Genomic DNA, 17,567 nt, shown 5'->3' with positions numbered 1-17,567 from the left:
ATGTCAATATTTCTAACTACTGTTGTCTTTGTAATCCCCATTAGCTATATGGGCATGTAACATATAGTTTGACATTGTGCTTATTAAATAATTATGCTTATTTCTGATCAGCTCCAACATTTAATTGGGTTTTTTTTTAATGCCCACATCCCAACATTATAGGTACTACTTGATTTACAACAGTTCATTTAGTAACGGTGAAGTTACAACATGACTGAAAAAAAGTGATTTATGACCATTTTTGGTTATAGGATTAAAATTCAGGTGCTTGGCAACTGACTCATATCTAAGATGATTGCAGTGTCCCAAGTCATGCGATCACCTTTTGTCACCTCTGATAAACCATGCTGGGGTGGCGCAGCAGGCAGAGTGCTGTACTGCAGGCCACTGAAGCTGACTTCAAATCTCATCGCCGGCTCAAGGTTGACTCAGCCTTCCATCCTTCCGAGGTGGGTAAAATGAGGACCCGGATTGCGGGGGCAATAGGCTGGCTCTGTTAAAAAAGTGCTATTGCTAACCTGTTGTAAGCTGCCCTGAGTCTAAGGAGAAGGGCGGCACAAAAATCAAATAAATAAATAAATAAAATAAATGCTAATGGGAAAGTCAGATTTACTTAACAACCGTGCTAGCAAAATTCACTTAACAAATGTCTCACTCAGCAATTGAAATTTTGAGATCAATTGTGGTTGTAAGTTGAGGACTACCTGTATAGGCATCAAGCCAAACAAATATCTCAGAATCTTGGGCAGCAGGGCCTTCTTCTCTTTTTTTGGCATGACTCCAGGCATCATCAAATGAATTCAATTGAAGTGTTTCCGAGTTGAACTGGGAAGAAGGTTTTATGACAATCCTGCCCAAAAAAATGCTCATGACCTGATTTCAAAGCTATGGCAGTCACATACACACAACGCGAGTTTATGTGAAAAGCATTTTCGGTGCTTGGCAACCAATTCAATTCAATTCAACAATTTAAAAACAAACCATACAACACATACATACCAAATTTCTCAGGGCGGCTCACAACAACAATAAAAACAGTACAGTATAACAATGGAACAAATCTAATAATAAAATTACATTAAAAAACCCCAACAATTTAAAAACCATACAACACATACATACCAAACATAAAATATAAGAAAGCCTGGGGGAGATGTCTTAATTCCCCCATGCCTGGCAATATAGATGGGTCTTGAGTAATTTGCGAAAGACAAGGAAGGTGGGGGCCGTTCTAATCTCCGGGGGGAGTTGATTCCAGAGGGCCAGGGCCGCCACAGAGAAGGCTCTTCTCCTGGGGCCCGCCAAACGACATTGTTTGGTCGACAGGACCCGGAGAAGGCCAAATCTGTGGGACCTTATCGGCCGCTGGGATTCATGCGGTAGAAGGCGGTTCCGGAGGTATTCTGGTCCAATACCATGAAGGGCTTTAAAGGTCATTACCAACACTTTGAATTGTGATCAGAAACCGATTGGCAGCCAGTGCAAACCACGGAGTTTTGTAGAAACGTGGGTGAATCTAGGAAGCCCCACAATGGCTCTCGCGGTCGCATTCTGCACGATCTGAAGTTTCCAAACACTTTTCAAAGGTAGCCCCATGTAGAGAGCATTGCAGTAGTCGAACCTCGAGGTGATGAGGGCATGAGTGACTGTGAGCAATGACTCCCTGTCCAAATAGGGCTGCAACTGGTGCATCAGGCGAACCTGGGCAAACGCCCTCCTCACCACAGCCGAAAGATGGTGTTCCAATGTCAGCTGTGGATCGAGGAGGACGGCCAAGTTGCGAACCCTCTCTGAGGGGGTCAATAATTCCCCCCCAGGGTAATGGACGGACAGATGGAATTGTCCTTGGGAGGCAAAACCCACAGCCACTCCGTCTTGTCTGGATTGAGTTTGAGCTTGTTGACACCCATCCAGGCCCCAACATCCTCCAGGTAAACAACCAGCTCACCTTTGCAGCCTTTTGCACCTTTAAACGGTCACACGATGACAATTTTCAATGTACTTTTCTGGTTTTTGATGCTTACTTCTGGTTTCCAACAAAAAAAATGCTCAAGGAATAAAATGGATTCACTTAACAACTGTGGCATTCATTTAATTAATGACTGCAGCAAAAAAAAAGGCAAAAAAACTCTCTGGGCCAAGTAATGTGACCCAGTCATGTGATCTTTCAACCTAAGAATGCAATGACTTATGACTGTAAATTTGGGCCCAATTATACTTATAGGTCAAGGATTACTTGTATATTATTTATTTATTAAATTTATTTGCTGCCCATCTCACCGTGAGGCAACATTTGACAGCTTACAACATTAAAAATATTGATTCGTTGCAGTGCAGCAAATTAATAGCTAAAAAAACATCTACCCAAGGGCTGGTTAATATTTATAAAAACCCACATGATGCTCTTGAAAGCATGTAAGAAGAACAAGTGTTACCTCAAAGGAACGACGTCTAAATAAAATTGGAGGTAAGTATTGTGTAGACTAAGAGAACTCTTTCAAGCATGAAAGGAGATGGTACACAGTGTAGCACTGAATATTAACAGATTAACAGAGTTGAAAAGGACCTTGCAGGTCGTCTAGTCCAAACCTCTGCCCAAGCAGGAGACCCTACATCTGCCTCTACCTAGGATCGAACTCACAACCTCCCGATTGCGAGGGAAGCGCTCCACCTCTAGGCCACAGAAGTTCTTTTATATAGTATATCCCCTCCAAACTGGTAGAAAAATATCAAAATTCTAGCCCTCCCCCTTCTGATGATATTAGTGTATCACCATACTTGCTGCTTAAAGTAGAAGAATTCTTCATTGGCCAAGTGTGACTGGACACACAAGGAACACACACAAACACGCAAACACACACAAAAGGTCTGCCTTTATGCCGTACTTCTATCCCTTTGGGTTGCTTTTCATCTTCTATAACGGAGTGTGTAGTAGGAAAGGGTAACACTGCCTTTTTGTCCTTAGATATACCTGCATCTTTCCTAGTACCGTTTCAGGGTATTTTTTTAAAGATATAAATTTACATATTTCCACCTGGTTATATTTCTAGGTACAGTGGAACCTCTACCTAAGAACGCCTCTACTTGCAAACTTTTCTAAATAAGAACCGTGTTTTCCAGATTTTTTTGCCTCTTTTCAAGAACCATTTTCCACTTACAAACACAAGCGTCCAAAACTGTAACCAGAAAAGGTTGGGAGGAGCCTCCGTGGGGCCTCTCTAGGACACTCAACTAAAAGATGAAATGTTCATTAAGCCTAGACTGAAGCATAGGCAATTGTCTGAAGGATTTTAAGTGGTGCTCTGCAGAATTTGCCGATGTTATATGTTTCTATTAAGATCAGTATCTGCAAGCAGCAAAGAGATGTAAAATTGTCCTCTGCGACCTTGGTATTTAGACATTATGGTGGGATGAGGCTATTATAAATGCCTCTGCAATAAAGATGCATTTTGGCTGTTTTACACCTTTGCACCCAAAAATATGGAAATGCAGCTATAATCTGCAGCTTAATAGAACAGCAAACAACGGATAAAACTAAGAAACACTACTAAACTAGGGACCATTAAAATGTATATAGACAGGCACAATACAATTGTGGCTAAATAAAGAGGGAGACATCTGTGGGTTCTTTTAGGTTTTCTTGGAGGTGGAGCACATCAGTTTACAAAATTATATCCATTTAATTCAAGGAACAAATGTCCTCATCATTTGACAATAGCAGCAGACAGTTTCTATTCCTAAATTCTAAATTATATTATTGTAGTGAATAAAACTTTACAAAGAGTCGGGAGTGAAGTTTTGCATAAAATAACACATTTCATGCAGTTCTGAATCACAACACTGATGCTTAGTCTCCAAACTCTTCAATATTGGACTGATTGAATGGTTTGTTTTTCATCTACCTTTATTATTTTTATAAATAATTCAATTAAATTAAATTAAATTTATTAGATTTTTATGCCGCCCCTCTCCGAAGACTCGGGGTGGCTCACAACAACAATAAAAATAATATTCTAGCGAAAACAAATCTAATATTAAAAAGCACATAAAAACCCTATCATATTTAAAAAGCAAACTATACATACATATCCAAACATAAATATAAAAAAGCCTGGGGGAAAGGTGTCTCAACTCCCCTATGCCTGGCGGTATAGATGGGTCTTGAGTAATTTACAAAAGACAAGGAGGGTGGGGGCAGTTCTAATCTCCGGGGGGGAGTTGGTTCCAGAGGGTCGGGGCCGCCACAGAGAAGGCTCTTCCCCTGTTTAGTTGACGGGACCCAGAGAAGGCCAACTCTTATCGGTCGCTGGGATTCGTGCGCTAGCAGGTGGTTCCGGAGGTACTCTGGTCCAATTCAAGGGGACAAACATACCTAATATTCCTTCCTGCTGCTATGTTTGTCACAACAATGCTGTAAGGTGGACTGAGAGAGATGCAAATCAGGTCAAATCTTCCAGTCCGCTTTCAGGCTAAAGTGGGACTAGAACTCACGACTAATCCAGCTTTAGCCTGGTACTTTAATCCAGGGGTGAAATACTACCGGTTCAGTCAGGTTCGGGCTTACCGGCAGTGACAGCATGAGGCTCCACTCACCCATTCAGATGTCACCATTTTCTTGTTTTTCACCCTCTGTGCATGTGCAAAGCCTTCTGTGCATGCACAGAGGGTGAAAAACTACATGCAACAGTGGTGCATACACATGCAAAACCACTGCACATAAATCGCAGGCTTCTGAACCAGTAGAAAACCAGATTCCTAAGAGGTCAGTAAGGGGCGAGTACAAGTGCACTAGAGTGCCTTCCGTCCCCTGTCCTATTGCTCTCCTATATCTCCTATACCTTTCTTCTATCCCTATATCTCTTCTTCTATTCTTTCATTGATATGTTTTATTCCTATATCTTCTTTTCTATTCTTCATAGATATATTTTACTATGAGTACCTCCTCTATAACCATCATCATGTATTTTACTATGTGTGTGTGTGTGTGTATATATATATATATATATGACGGTATTGGTATATTCGGGTTTCAGGCGAACACAAGGACAGAAACACCAGCCTGAAGATGACGAGTGAGACCTCGTCGAAACTTCGCCAGAAATTTCCAAATCCTACATGGGAAGAAACCCGAATATACCAAGACCGTCATACCTGTACCCGTGAAAATCTACGAAAACATATATATATATTCCATTTTACAACAGCACGAAGCTTGGAAACTTCAGCCTGATGATGGTGAATGTGATTTCACCGAAACGTCGCATAGACATGCAAAATATTACACAGGGCAAAACCCGAACTCAGAACAATCTACATATATATATATATATACAGGTATACACACACACACACACACACACACACACACACACACACTAAAACCCTCATTGTGTATTGGACAAAATAAATTATTAATAATAAATAAAAATTAAAAAGTAGATTTGACTGCTGTTTTAATCCCTAGACTAGTGATGGCAAACCTTTTTTTCCTTGAGCGCCGAAAGAGCATGTGTGCGTGCTATCGCGCATGCGTGAGTTCCCACAACTATAATTCAATGTTTTGGGAGGGTAAAAACAATTTCCCCCACTCCCAGGGCCTCTCTGGAAGCCAGAAACGGCCTTTTCCCAATTTCTGGTGGGCTCAATAGTTTGAGTTTTATTGAGTTTGTTTTATTGGATTTATATGCCGCCCCTCTCTGAAAACTCGGGGCGGCTCATGTTTCACCCTTCCCAGGCTCTAAAGGCTTCCTTGGAACTGGGGGAGGGTAAAAATGCCCTCCCCCATCCCCCCAGAGGCTCTCTGGAAGCCAAAAACACCCTCCCAGAGCCTCTGGGCAAGCCAAAAATAAACTGGCCGGCACACACATGCATGTTTGAGCTGAGCTAGGGTAAAGGCTCACGCGCCAGCAGATTTGGCTCCGCATGCCACCTGTGGCACTTGTGCCATAGGTTCACCATCGCTGTCCGCTGGCTCTCTATACTTATTTTATGACACATTCAATGTTATAACTCACAGTTTTATCAAAACTGCCCCTGACAGTTTTATCAAAAAAACAAAAATATCTGAAGATACATGCTACAATCCCAGTTTACCTTTATTTTAAAGGAAAAGATGCAATGCAAGGCATCTCTCTGAGCATTGGACAGAGTTTGTCCTCTTCAAATATCACCATACAAAATATTCCAAGATACCAGCCAGTCCATTTTTTAAAAAAATGCTCCATCTTTTGCTACCGTTGTTTCCAATTTTCTCTTCTAAGGTGCCTACTGAATATGTTCAAAACAAAACGGGGTTCATTTTCCTATGTATCACACTATACACCAGTGGTTCTCAACCTGGGGGTTGGGACCCCTTTGGGGGTCCCACGACCGTTTCCAGGGGTCACCTAAGATTATGGGAAAATAAAAATTTCCCATGGGATTAGAAACTAAAGCTTCTATTCTGGTGCCTTGGAGCACCAGAATTTACAATCCGCCCAATCAGGTGGGAATGTCCCTCTAACCTTCCTGCCAATGAGCTTCAAGCTCTTTTGGGAGAATCGGCGCTCAGCTTATGATTGGGGGTCACCACAACACGAGGAACTGTACTAAGGGGTCACAGCATTAGAAATGTTGAGAACCACTGTTATACACCATGGTGCTTCCACACATATGCTGATGCTTTCCTCTTATGCAGTGATGAATATCTTACAAATGCACAATGTGCTTTCCCATATATTAATGATTAACGTCAGTCTGCGTAATTCAGAATTAAGGTTCTGACCTTCTTTCTAAAATAGCATGTGGAACTTCGAGCTGAGTGTTGGTGGGTTGCTGGCTCCAGGTCGTCCCCTTTGCCACACGGTGAGGTCGGAGGGGGGGACTCGGGGCTTGTGGCGGTTTGGCCAGGGAGTGGAAAGTATGGGGCCCTTCCCTGCTCGCCTTGGAGGTCTCCTTGGGAGGGTCGCTCACAGGCACGCTAGAGAAAAGGCGCAGCCTTGGAAAGACAGCTGAAAGCCAGATGTGGAGCCACAGCCTTGGGGGCTGGGGCGCCAAGTGACGCATGAACTACTCTGTAGACAAGAACAGCTGTGGCCCTGGGGCATCGCGGGGCCGATTGCATGCTGCTGCCTGCGCAGAGAAAAGGCCATGCGCAGACCCACCAGGAGGAGGATCCTGGCTGCCACTGAGGCAGGGAAGCGTTTGCTCTCCCCGAGGCGGGGAAGCCGTCCCATGGAGGTCCCTTTCCAAGGTGGCCATATATAATCCAGTATAATTCCAGAGCATAATTCAGAGTATGAACATTTCTTCTTTTAATAATTAAACACAACTATCCCACGACAAATTTCTAGCAGTACAGTGATGCCTTGTTTTACAAACTTAATTGGTTCCGGGACAAGGTTCTTAAGGTGAAAAGTTTGTAAGACGAAACAATGTTTCCCATAGGAATCAATGGAAAAGCGATTAATGCGTGCAAGCCCAAAATTCACCCCTTTTGCCAACCGAATCGCCCCTGCTGGGATTCCCCTGAGGTTTCCCTCCATAGGAAACTCCACCTCTGGACTTCTGTGTTTTTGCGATGCTGCAGGGGAATCCCAGCATCGCAAAAACAAGTGCTTTGCTGTCAACGGAAGTCCGGAGGTGGGGTTTCCCATGGAGAGGAGCCACAGGGGAATCCCAGCAGCGCAAGAACGGGTGCTTCGCTGGCAACAGAAGTCCGGAGGCGGGGCATCCCAGCGGCGGCGGTGGGTTTAGGTGAAATAAAGGTGAAAATAGTTTGTAAGAAGAGGCAAAAAAATCTTAAACCCCGGGTTTGTATCTCGAAAAGTTTGTATGACGAGGGGTTCGTAAGATGAGGTATCACTGTACAGTGTTCCCTCGATTTTTGCGGGTTCAAACTTCGCAAATAGCCTATACCACGGTTTTTCAAAAAATATTAATTAAAAAATACTTTGCAGGTTTTTTCTATACTATGGTTTTTCCCCACCCGATGACATCATACGTCATCGCCAAACTAATAAATTTTGCAAATAAATAACACAAAAATAAATATTGTTAATAAATAATTATGTTTATAAATATCAGGATTACTAAGTGTCTTATTCAATGGTGAGTACCAGTAATAATGATGAGTAAATGCTTAAGGGAATGGGAAATGATAATTTAGGGGTTTAAAGTGTTAAGGGAAGGCTTGTGATACTGTCCATAGCCAAAAATGGTGTATTTACTTCCGCATCTCTACTACGCGGAAATTCAACTTTCGCCGGCAGTCTCGGAACACATCCCCCACGAAAATCGAGGGAACACTGTATTCTAGGATTAATACTACGCCATGTTGTGAGATTTGTATACTGTTTCTAACGAGAAAGTTCAGCAGATAAGGTACCTCACTGAAAAGTGAATGTTAAACCTCTGTGCTAGACATCTGTCCTCTAACTAGAATTCTAGAGATATTAGGGAGTATTGCTCCATCAACAGGATAAATGTACAATTCTAGCCAAGCTATTTTCTATATGTGATATGAAGACTCCATATATAGTCTCTCAGACAGCCAAATGTCTCAGGAAATCCTGATCACTGATCCACAAAGACACAAACTTGATGCACCATGAAAAGTAAGCATAGACTTAAGTAAAAGAAGTATTTCTAAGGGGAAACCAAGTCCATTTATATATATAGCAGAAGGACAAAAGAACATAATTCCAGAAAAAAGGCAGTTCTCCCAGTTTCAAGTAGCCTGCCTGGTTTGATTCCTTGTTCCTTCCAAATTCCTTAGTAAATTTGGGAGTGGCTACTATCGCAACGTGCGAATTAGTGCCATATGAGGCAAATTTCCATACCATGGGGAAGAGCCTGAATTAAATTCTCATGTAGAAATGGAATTACTATTCCCATCAAATCTGATAAGCCTCAAAAGATACTGAGGTTCAAACCATCATCCTCAGCCAACATATTCACTGAGCTTGCTAGCAAGGGAGCTGCTCAAACAGATCTACAGATGGGGCAAATTGGAAATGTGTCCTAGACCAGTGTTTTTCAACCAGTGTGCCATGGCAGACTAGTGTGCCGTGAGACAAGGTCAGGTGTGCCGTGGGGAAATTAAACATGGGTCCCCAAACTACCATTCCTGCCAGGATATCCCTTTTGTTTTCATTGAAACATGCCCAGGTTTCACACTAAGTGAGTATAAATACATTTAGAAACTATATTATTAACTATATGTATAATATGTACTGCGTTAGAGTGTCATTTTGTGTAATTTTGGTTGGTGGTGTGCCCCAGGAGTTTGTAAATGTAAAAAATGTCCCGTGGCTCAAAAAAGGTTGAAAACCCTAGAGAAACCATGGTTAAATAGGAAGAAGGTGGTTCCCAAGGCTGAATAAATGATTGTTGAGAGTAAATGTGACAACCTTCACATCACCCAGCTCTTTTCTTTATGGATTCATTTTGGTGGTGATCCTGTAGAAGTCTAAGCTCCTCAGAAGCATCCTCAGACTAAACATTCATCTTTCCTGCCTCGGAAACAATGCCCCTCCCTCTTGCACCCTCCCACCCAGCACCCCCTTTTAACTTTCCCTGTGATGGGAACCAACCATATAAATCAAACTACTGTACAGCGACAGAGGCCCTCCACGTGTGTTTCAGCTGACATATCTCTGCCCATAGACCACACTCACACACACCAACCCACACAGAGCCACTGTTCATGCCAGCAATGGTGAACTCTGCCCCACTTCCAGAAGACAGAGCACGCGAGGAAGCTCTTAAAAAGACACAAGATTTGAAAAGAAGGCAGCAGCCCGGGGCAGGACCAAGTCTCAGCAGAGGTTGCTTATACTATGTTTGTACAGTACTGTAAATGGCCTTTATTAATACAAGCTAGGTCACAGCAGTGAGAGGAGTGGGGTGTGGAGGGGAGCTAGACCCGTTGACTTGCATCTAATCAACGAGCCCTCCCCAGATCAGCTCCTTGATCCAGTCTTTCCTGAACACTGCAGAAATCAGATGTATTTTCCCCAAAACAATAACCAAGCGCTTGCCTGCACAAAGTCAGCATTCTGCCTAGTCAAAACAGGCAGAAATCAAAAGAGGAAAGCAGGGGAAACAAGGTAACAGACATGATAAAGTAATCTGAACTGTCTCAAAACTATACAATCTAAAGAAGAACGGTCCAGAATTCATAATTACATTGGCAAAATGGCTAGGAGTTGTTTGTGCAAAACAAATTTCACCCTGCCCTACATTCATCAGATTATTTTAGCCAACATCATATTCTCTTTTCCTTCATCTGCAATACAATAGTCACCTATCTAACGGGATTGTTGTAAAGATTTACTAATAGAAGTGACACACTCTGAATAACAGAAACTGTCATCTAGGTTCAAAGTACTTTTATCAGGATCCACTCTATCAACATTTGTTAAAAAGGATTAGCTGTACGTTTCCTAACTTTAATACAATGTTTCAAATGCTATACACCTTTCAAGTTTGAACATAAAAATAAGGGGGAAATGTTTCTGGTATTAGAGACTTCTTAAATACTTTCATGTTAGGAATTAATGTCTTTCTTCATTTCTAGACCTCAGCTTTTTTTATATTTTTTAAAGAGAGGAAAAAAAGTCAATGCTCATTACAAAGACACTATACAGTATATAGTATCTATACCTGGATTTATTAAACTCTTCAACACAGCAGCTTCCTTAGTTTAAGATTGTGAAAAACCCAGGAGTAATATTCAAATATCAAAATATTTTATATACAATCACTATTGAATAACTTGCAACACTCTTTCATCCTGAACCCCACCTGATAGTGGTTACATAAAATGCAAATCCAATTTTAATAAATACCGGTAGATTAGAAAAATAGTTATGGAAAGCTCCTGGTTTATTTTTATTCCTTTTTTAAATGCCTGAGTATTGTATCTCAGTCAATTGATGAGAGATTCAATTGGTTAAACTAGAACTAAATCATACAAAGTACAGATAAATAAGGCTGTTCTGTGATCCTTAATTCTAAAATAAATGATGGGGTTTTAGTCATTTAATGTCACAGGACAAATATCATAAGATTGGTGTGTTCTCACCCATATCTATCAGCGTATCAGATGGTGTGACTTTGTTTGAATTCTGCTAAGAATTTTCATTATTGCATCAATTAAAATTGTAATACTGTAATATATTAATTGAAAAAACAAATACTATAGGAAATGACTTTCTTAGCAACCATATACTATATTCTTATTCAAAAATTGTGAGGCACTTTTTTTGCGGTGGGGGGCGGTTTGGACTGCCTGCTCCTAAAATTTTCTCATATCTGGATCAACAACTTGAAAACCAACTGGCCTCAATTTCAGATACCACAGGATGGTGCTATTGCCAATGGCTCTCTACCCCCACAGCCTCTTCAAGAATGCTCTTCTATTAAATTAGTAAAACTCGGGTTGGCATTTAATACAAGATTGTTTCTTCTGAAGCAGATAACAGGATAGTTTAAGGAAGAAACCATTAGATTTTGATACACAGGAACAAGTGGTCCTAGTCAAGATACAGTACTACCTTTCAAGTCTTGTCCTCCATAAGGCTATTTGCCTTTTCTTAAGCAGATATGGAAACTGATCGCTAATGGTAACAGTATCACGTGGAAAGCATATTTACTTTTACACACACACACACACACACACACACACACACACACACAGAGTATTATTAAGTACTGCACTTCTGCAAGCAAAAAAACCCAATCACCATGACATGTTTGTATGTACTCATTGTATCAATATGAGGCAAATATTAACAATGTATAAATTCAACAACAGTAGAACAGTAATAGTAATGTATAAAGGCATATAAAAACATTTAACAAGAAAATTAATCCAGTGACATCAAGTAGAAACTGGTGTGGTGGTGGTGCAAGCAAATGGGAACTGTAATATAGTAAAAAAAAAAATTACAAATGTAAGTGTGAAAAAGAAAAGTTAAGTTTGTAACAGATCCTGTCATTTTTATTGTGCTTTCTGTAGTACCTGAAGCTTCAAACCGGTCAATATGGAGTGAGGATCCTGGAGAAAAAGCATTTCCTCAGGGTCATCCTAGCCAAAGGTCAACCCAGGTAAGATGAAGAGGGTACTGTGGCACTGATATATAAGAACTATGCTAGAATACTTCAAGTGTGCCGTGGCTCAGCCACTTCAGCCAAGCACACAACTATTAATTTTTACAGGTAGGGAAACCTGTTTGGTTGTTGTTGCGAAGCTACCAGGAAAAACCACTTATGTATCACCTACTACAACTTAATCCTCATGCGGACACCTCTAGAAGTCTTAAATGGTGTCTATTTAATGCTGCCCAAATCCAGTCGCAGCAGAGCAAAACACCCACCCATCTTTGAAATGTATGAGACTCCCCCCGCCCGCTTCCTATCTCAAAAACAAGTCTATAACTGCTCTCCAAGACTAGCTTAACTTACATATGAACCATAATCAAAACAAAATGTTTCGTCTACCAACACAGATCACTGGGTTGGTGGGGGTGAGCAACATCCCTCAGCCAAGTAACCGCAACTGATTCTGAATATCTTGTTTTAAAGTAAAGGCCATCAGACTGGGGACCGTGGTATTTCTTCCTTTCGTGTGAAATTTAAAAACTATTCCTCTCTCTTTCGTAACCAGCTGCTAAAACTATACATTCCAATTTTGTTGCCAAGTTCCAGTTGTTTCAGATGGTTGTCCTCAATCTGATGCTTGCCAATTTTCTCAGACTATAGTTCCTATAATATACAGACATCATAGCTTGATCACCAAAGCCAACTTAAGGGGAGGAACATTTTAAAACAATGCAATTTGGTCATAAGCTAATTTTGTTCTCAGAAGGTGATAAATACTTAAGAGTGAGTGTGTGTGTGTGTGTGTGTGTGTGAGAGAGAGAGAGAGAGAGAGAGAGAGAGAGAGAGAGAGACAGAGAGAGACAGAGACAGAGACAGAGACAGAGAAACAGAGAGAGAGAGAAACAGAAAAACAGAGACAGAGAAACAAAAAAATTCACACACAAGTTTTAAATCTAGCAAGGGTGTTTTCACATACAGTACTACAGTGAGATTAATTGAATTGCTCTTGGACATTTTGAATGTATACATTAATACTGCTAGTCAGTAGAAGATTCAGATGTCAGATGGTATATAAAGAAGCTTTACCTTTAGTCTAAGTAGTGCGGAGATCTGCATTCGTATTACACAGGTATGGAGTAGGTGGACAATACTCCCAACAGAGCAATAAGAATACCTTATGGTTGCCTTACCTTTTTGCTTTGTTGACAAAAGTCCTCTTCTAACATAAGAAAAAATGTCTGGGTTTAATTCCCTGCCTTGACTTCTAAATAAATCATACTCTTGGCCTGCACTAACCTCTTTACTTGCTTATTGCCACTGCAAGCTGATTTAGGGTGGGCAAGGCTTGAGGTCACTCTCAGATCATGACCTTTGCTCTTCTAAGGGCTACTACTATTCACTTAATGCTTGTAACTTCCTTCAAAGTCTCCTAGTCAATTTTTTTTTAAAAAACCTTGGTAGTATTACACTTTTTATCATGATATTAAAAGACAACCTTATTATCCTTTTTTCATTCCCCTACATTTCTATATGCAGGATAAAAGAGAGGGGTAAAGTGACAATTAATACTACAAGCAACAATTTAAAGAAAACTTGCAAAGGGAGATAGCCAGCATGACAGCCATAGGCTGATGAAGACAAGTACAAATAAAGATATAACAAAACTGTCCTAGTTAGTAGAAAAACTAACTAGAACTATTCATGACCAATGAAAAAATGCCATAAATGTGCTTTTAGCCTTATTCCAAGTTGGAAGTTAACTTCTTTACCAGAAAGAAATCTCCCCAAAATCTGCCCCCAAATTGTTACATTCCGGTTGGAGATTGCTTTAAAAATAAAACAACCAAGAATATGTCATTGAATGTGTGAAGTGGTTGGAAAATATCTGCCTAATTATCTTTTGATGATCCACACAAGGAATGGTATCTGGATTGGTCTTTAAAAGGAAAAAGAGGCATTTTTCTTGTTCTGCAACCCATCAACTTGCACCATAAGCAAACTGATGTATGCCCATTCCCTCCCTCATGAAGAGGGGGAGGAAAGAAAGCTTTCACTGGGGGAAAAATGCAAAGAACACCTACAAAACTGGAGAGAGGGGCAGGGTGACATGAGGCCCCTCCTTGCAAGATACATGCAAAAACTTGCATGCTGACTGGGACCATCATGGACCTAAACTGGGATATAATTCAGATTTATATCAACCTCTGCTGCTCAGCTTTCTCTTTCAATTTTAAATAAAATTGGGAGTTTCACCGAAGCATTTACAGACATCTCCAAGCTTTTGATTTTTAAACATTGACATGCATTAAGTACTCAGGATTAATCCGCCACTCTAACCATGTTCCCCTACAGACAGATGTCTCTCTGACAGCAGAGTGAGCACCAGTCGCCCCTCAGAATCCCCCTTTCTTCAAGAAGAGGGCCCCTACTGCATGGGTTCCTTTTCAACCCAAAGTACCCCCTTCCACCACCACCCTCAAGCCAAAAGGGGGACACTTCACTCTCCCTGAGCCCTTCCCCTATTTTTTTTTAATGGAATAGGAAAGTTAAATCCAGCTCTACCAGAAAATGGGCCTTGCTGCCAACATTAGAAACGCAGTCCCCCTTACAGCCCCCCTAGACTTGTGACCACCAGCCACATGCCAAACGTCCTTATTTTTAAAGAAAATATTTACCCACATTTCCCCCCTTTAAACACATAGAAAAATACCCTCCTGTTTCCCAACTCTTCTACAACCTCCCCCCCAATCAATGCAAACGTCAAAACAAATCTTCTATTGTCGGCCTTTGCAACAATCTTTGCATTTAAAAACAAGAAATGTGGAAAATCAGAGAGATCTTCCTGAGATTAGAACCAGAGATGCAAAGAGTAAGAAATCAAATTCATGCAAGAAGGGGGGGGAGTGGGGAATTAACCTTACCACCCCCTCTTGGAGAGGACGAGGATTAGCGTCAGTAAAGCAAATTCTTAATTTTTGGTGTCGAAAATAAATTTGATTTTGAGATCATCACTTCTGAGCAAACCAATCCTCCCCCCATTTTTTTAATACCAGAAATCCCAAATCAGCACCAACCTCCAGAAAGTGCGATTTTTAAAAAAGCAAGTCTGTCTTTGGAAAGAAAAGTGTTTCCCTTTTTTTCCCTCCTCATTTCTGTCCCTCTTTAAAGCATTCTTTCTCTCCATTGCCGAGAAGAGGAGTATGTATGTACGTACGTACGTATATAGAGAGCGAAACGGGAGGGGAAAACATTAAATGGTGAGATTAAAGGGGGGGGGAGAGGAGACGAGGTTTCCCTCCACAAGATTCCACAAGCGAAAAATCCCTACGTAGGAAAGGAGGGGGGGGGGCGCATCTTTTTTTCCCCACCACCCCTGCCTAATCTCGTTTAGATTTGCAACGTTGGCAGTGACAGGAACAGCTGCGAGGGGACGGGGAGCGCAGGGTGGAGACAGCTGGAAGAGGGTGGGGGGGTGGCGAGAAGGGAAGACATATTGGGGTTCACAAGCGCGCACGAAGCTTCCCCCTTAAGAATCGCAAGGATCCGCAATTCGCTCTTATTTCACCCGCCGTAACCTACCTTTGGCGAGGCGGCGGCGGCTGCTCTCCGTCTTCTTCTTTCTCCCCCCGCCCCCCTTCTTTGCAAGCAGGAAGCTGGCGTCCTGCCGGCCCCCCCTCCCTTCCCCTTGCAAGCTGGAGTTTCCCCGCGCGCTCCTTCGCTGCAGCCCCAAGGGAGGGGATCGGTGGAGAAGGCGGCCAAGAGGGGCTTGTAAGATCCGGGCTCGGGCAGTAGCGGCGCTCGCCTGGTGCGTTTGTGTCACTAGAGCTGGGGAAATGGACCCGAGAGCCGAAGGGAAGGAGGCCGGCCTGGCTCCTCCTCCTCCTCCCCCTCTCCCCATCCCTCCCCACCGCCACCGCGGCCGCCTTGGCTAACGCCTGCACCCTGCAGGCCGAGGACGCGCTGTGCCAGGACGGCCGCGGCGCGCACAGCGATTTTTCCCCCTCCTGCAAAGGAAAAGGAGGGAGGCAGGTTCGATCCCCAGCAAAAACACCTCGCCTTCCACGGCTCTTCGCAGCCCCCCGCGCACTTCCCCCCCCCCCCCCTCTGCGTTACGAGAGGCTTACAGTTTAAGTGGAAATTCGCATCGTGCGAAACAGCTCATCCGAGCATTCTGCCCGTGTACCCTTTTCTCGGGAAACGTATGCCCCCATTTCTTCAACTAGGCTTATTTCCAAATAAGGGTACATTCCACTCCAATCCTAGCAATAATTTGTTTCGAACATTTTAAAATAAATAAATAAATAAATAAATAAATACACCGTATGTGCATATGAATAAATCTAGAGTTCGCTGTTAGCGTAGCCAAATTCTCCCTCCCTCCCCCCCCCCAACCTGGAAAGACTTCTACAGCTTGTGCAACCCAGAAGAATCAAGCAGATAAAGTGTTTACGCCAGTGATTAACCAGCTGCATGCCGAGTTCTGCCTGTCATACAGTTGAAAAAGCGCACGAGCCTAAGAGGAAATAAACGACACACAACACTCACTACTGTACTTAGGAAAGTATGCTCTTCTTACCATAGGGCAGACGTCAACAATCTCTGTAAAGAGGGGACTACTTACCCTCCAGACGTTTTAAGAGGAGCAAAACTGTAGTGGGCGGAGCAACGATGAAGTAGGCAGAGCTATGCCACACACGTGGCTCGAGCTGGGATTTTCAGTATAATTTATATACTGTACACTACAGTACTCGGGTTTTTTATAAATCTTGAAAGCATTTCACATAGCTTTATAATTTTTGCCATATTCACATTTGCGTTTAGTAATAGTAATTTTGACTGAGTTTGTGCCACCTAAATTAACACTTGAAACTGCGATTTTTTTTAAACTAAAGCCACAATTGGATGTGTTCACACATAATTAAGCCCGAAGCAAACAAAACAGCATTGAAATACATAATTAAGCCGTAATCTGTTTTATTTGAATTAGTCTTGGTAGTTTATGTGACCATTGTAGTATATAATTGGCTCACTGTGTTGTGTGAACCTAAGTCACTTGGGTAAACTGAGAACAAACAACTAGATTAATGTGTTATGTGAATACAACATTTGAGCAAAAAGAGTAGATGCATGCACAGAAGCAAAAGTCTTGTGAGGGGATGCTTGCGTGAGATTTCAGCAAAGCATGCGCAGGAGCAAAAAAATCATTGAAATTGCACATACATTTGAGAGTCCCAAAATCACAAGATTTTGGCACGTTTTTGCTTCCTGTGCATACGCAGAAACAAAACCGCAGAAGGGATGCATGCACAGGCGCGCACATGGGCACACCTGAATCAAGAGGATTCGTGCACAGCATACCGGTATGCAAGTAAGTGCAACCCACCACTGCAGCGAACCAGTAGTGGGCTCTGAATTCGTTTGCCACCAGTTTGTGAATGCATGTGTGCAACACTTCTGCACATGTGCAGAAGCATCCTGGCTGG

General features: G+C 42.1%; 1 protein-coding gene across 1 annotated transcript in view; it reads right to left on the bottom strand.

The window, feature by feature from the left end:
- The window catches only part of LOC139155460 (thyroid hormone receptor alpha-like), a 197,240-nt gene extending 180,539 nt beyond the window's left edge, over positions 1-16,701 (bottom strand). The window contains exon 1 of the mRNA XM_070730598.1: positions 16,661-16,701. The gene's annotated coding sequence lies outside the window, so the exon portion shown is untranslated. The remainder of the gene's footprint in view (positions 1-16,660) is intronic.
- Positions 16,702-17,567: the final 866 nt, after the last annotated feature.

Source organism: Erythrolamprus reginae, unplaced genomic scaffold (assembly GCF_031021105.1).
Source record: "Erythrolamprus reginae isolate rEryReg1 unplaced genomic scaffold, rEryReg1.hap1 H_2, whole genome shotgun sequence".
In the NCBI taxonomy this organism is placed as follows: Eukaryota; Metazoa; Chordata; class Lepidosauria; order Squamata; family Dipsadidae; genus Erythrolamprus; species Erythrolamprus reginae.
The sequence above is the reverse complement of the archived record's forward strand: the minus strand, read 5'-3'. Positions and strand labels throughout refer to the sequence as shown.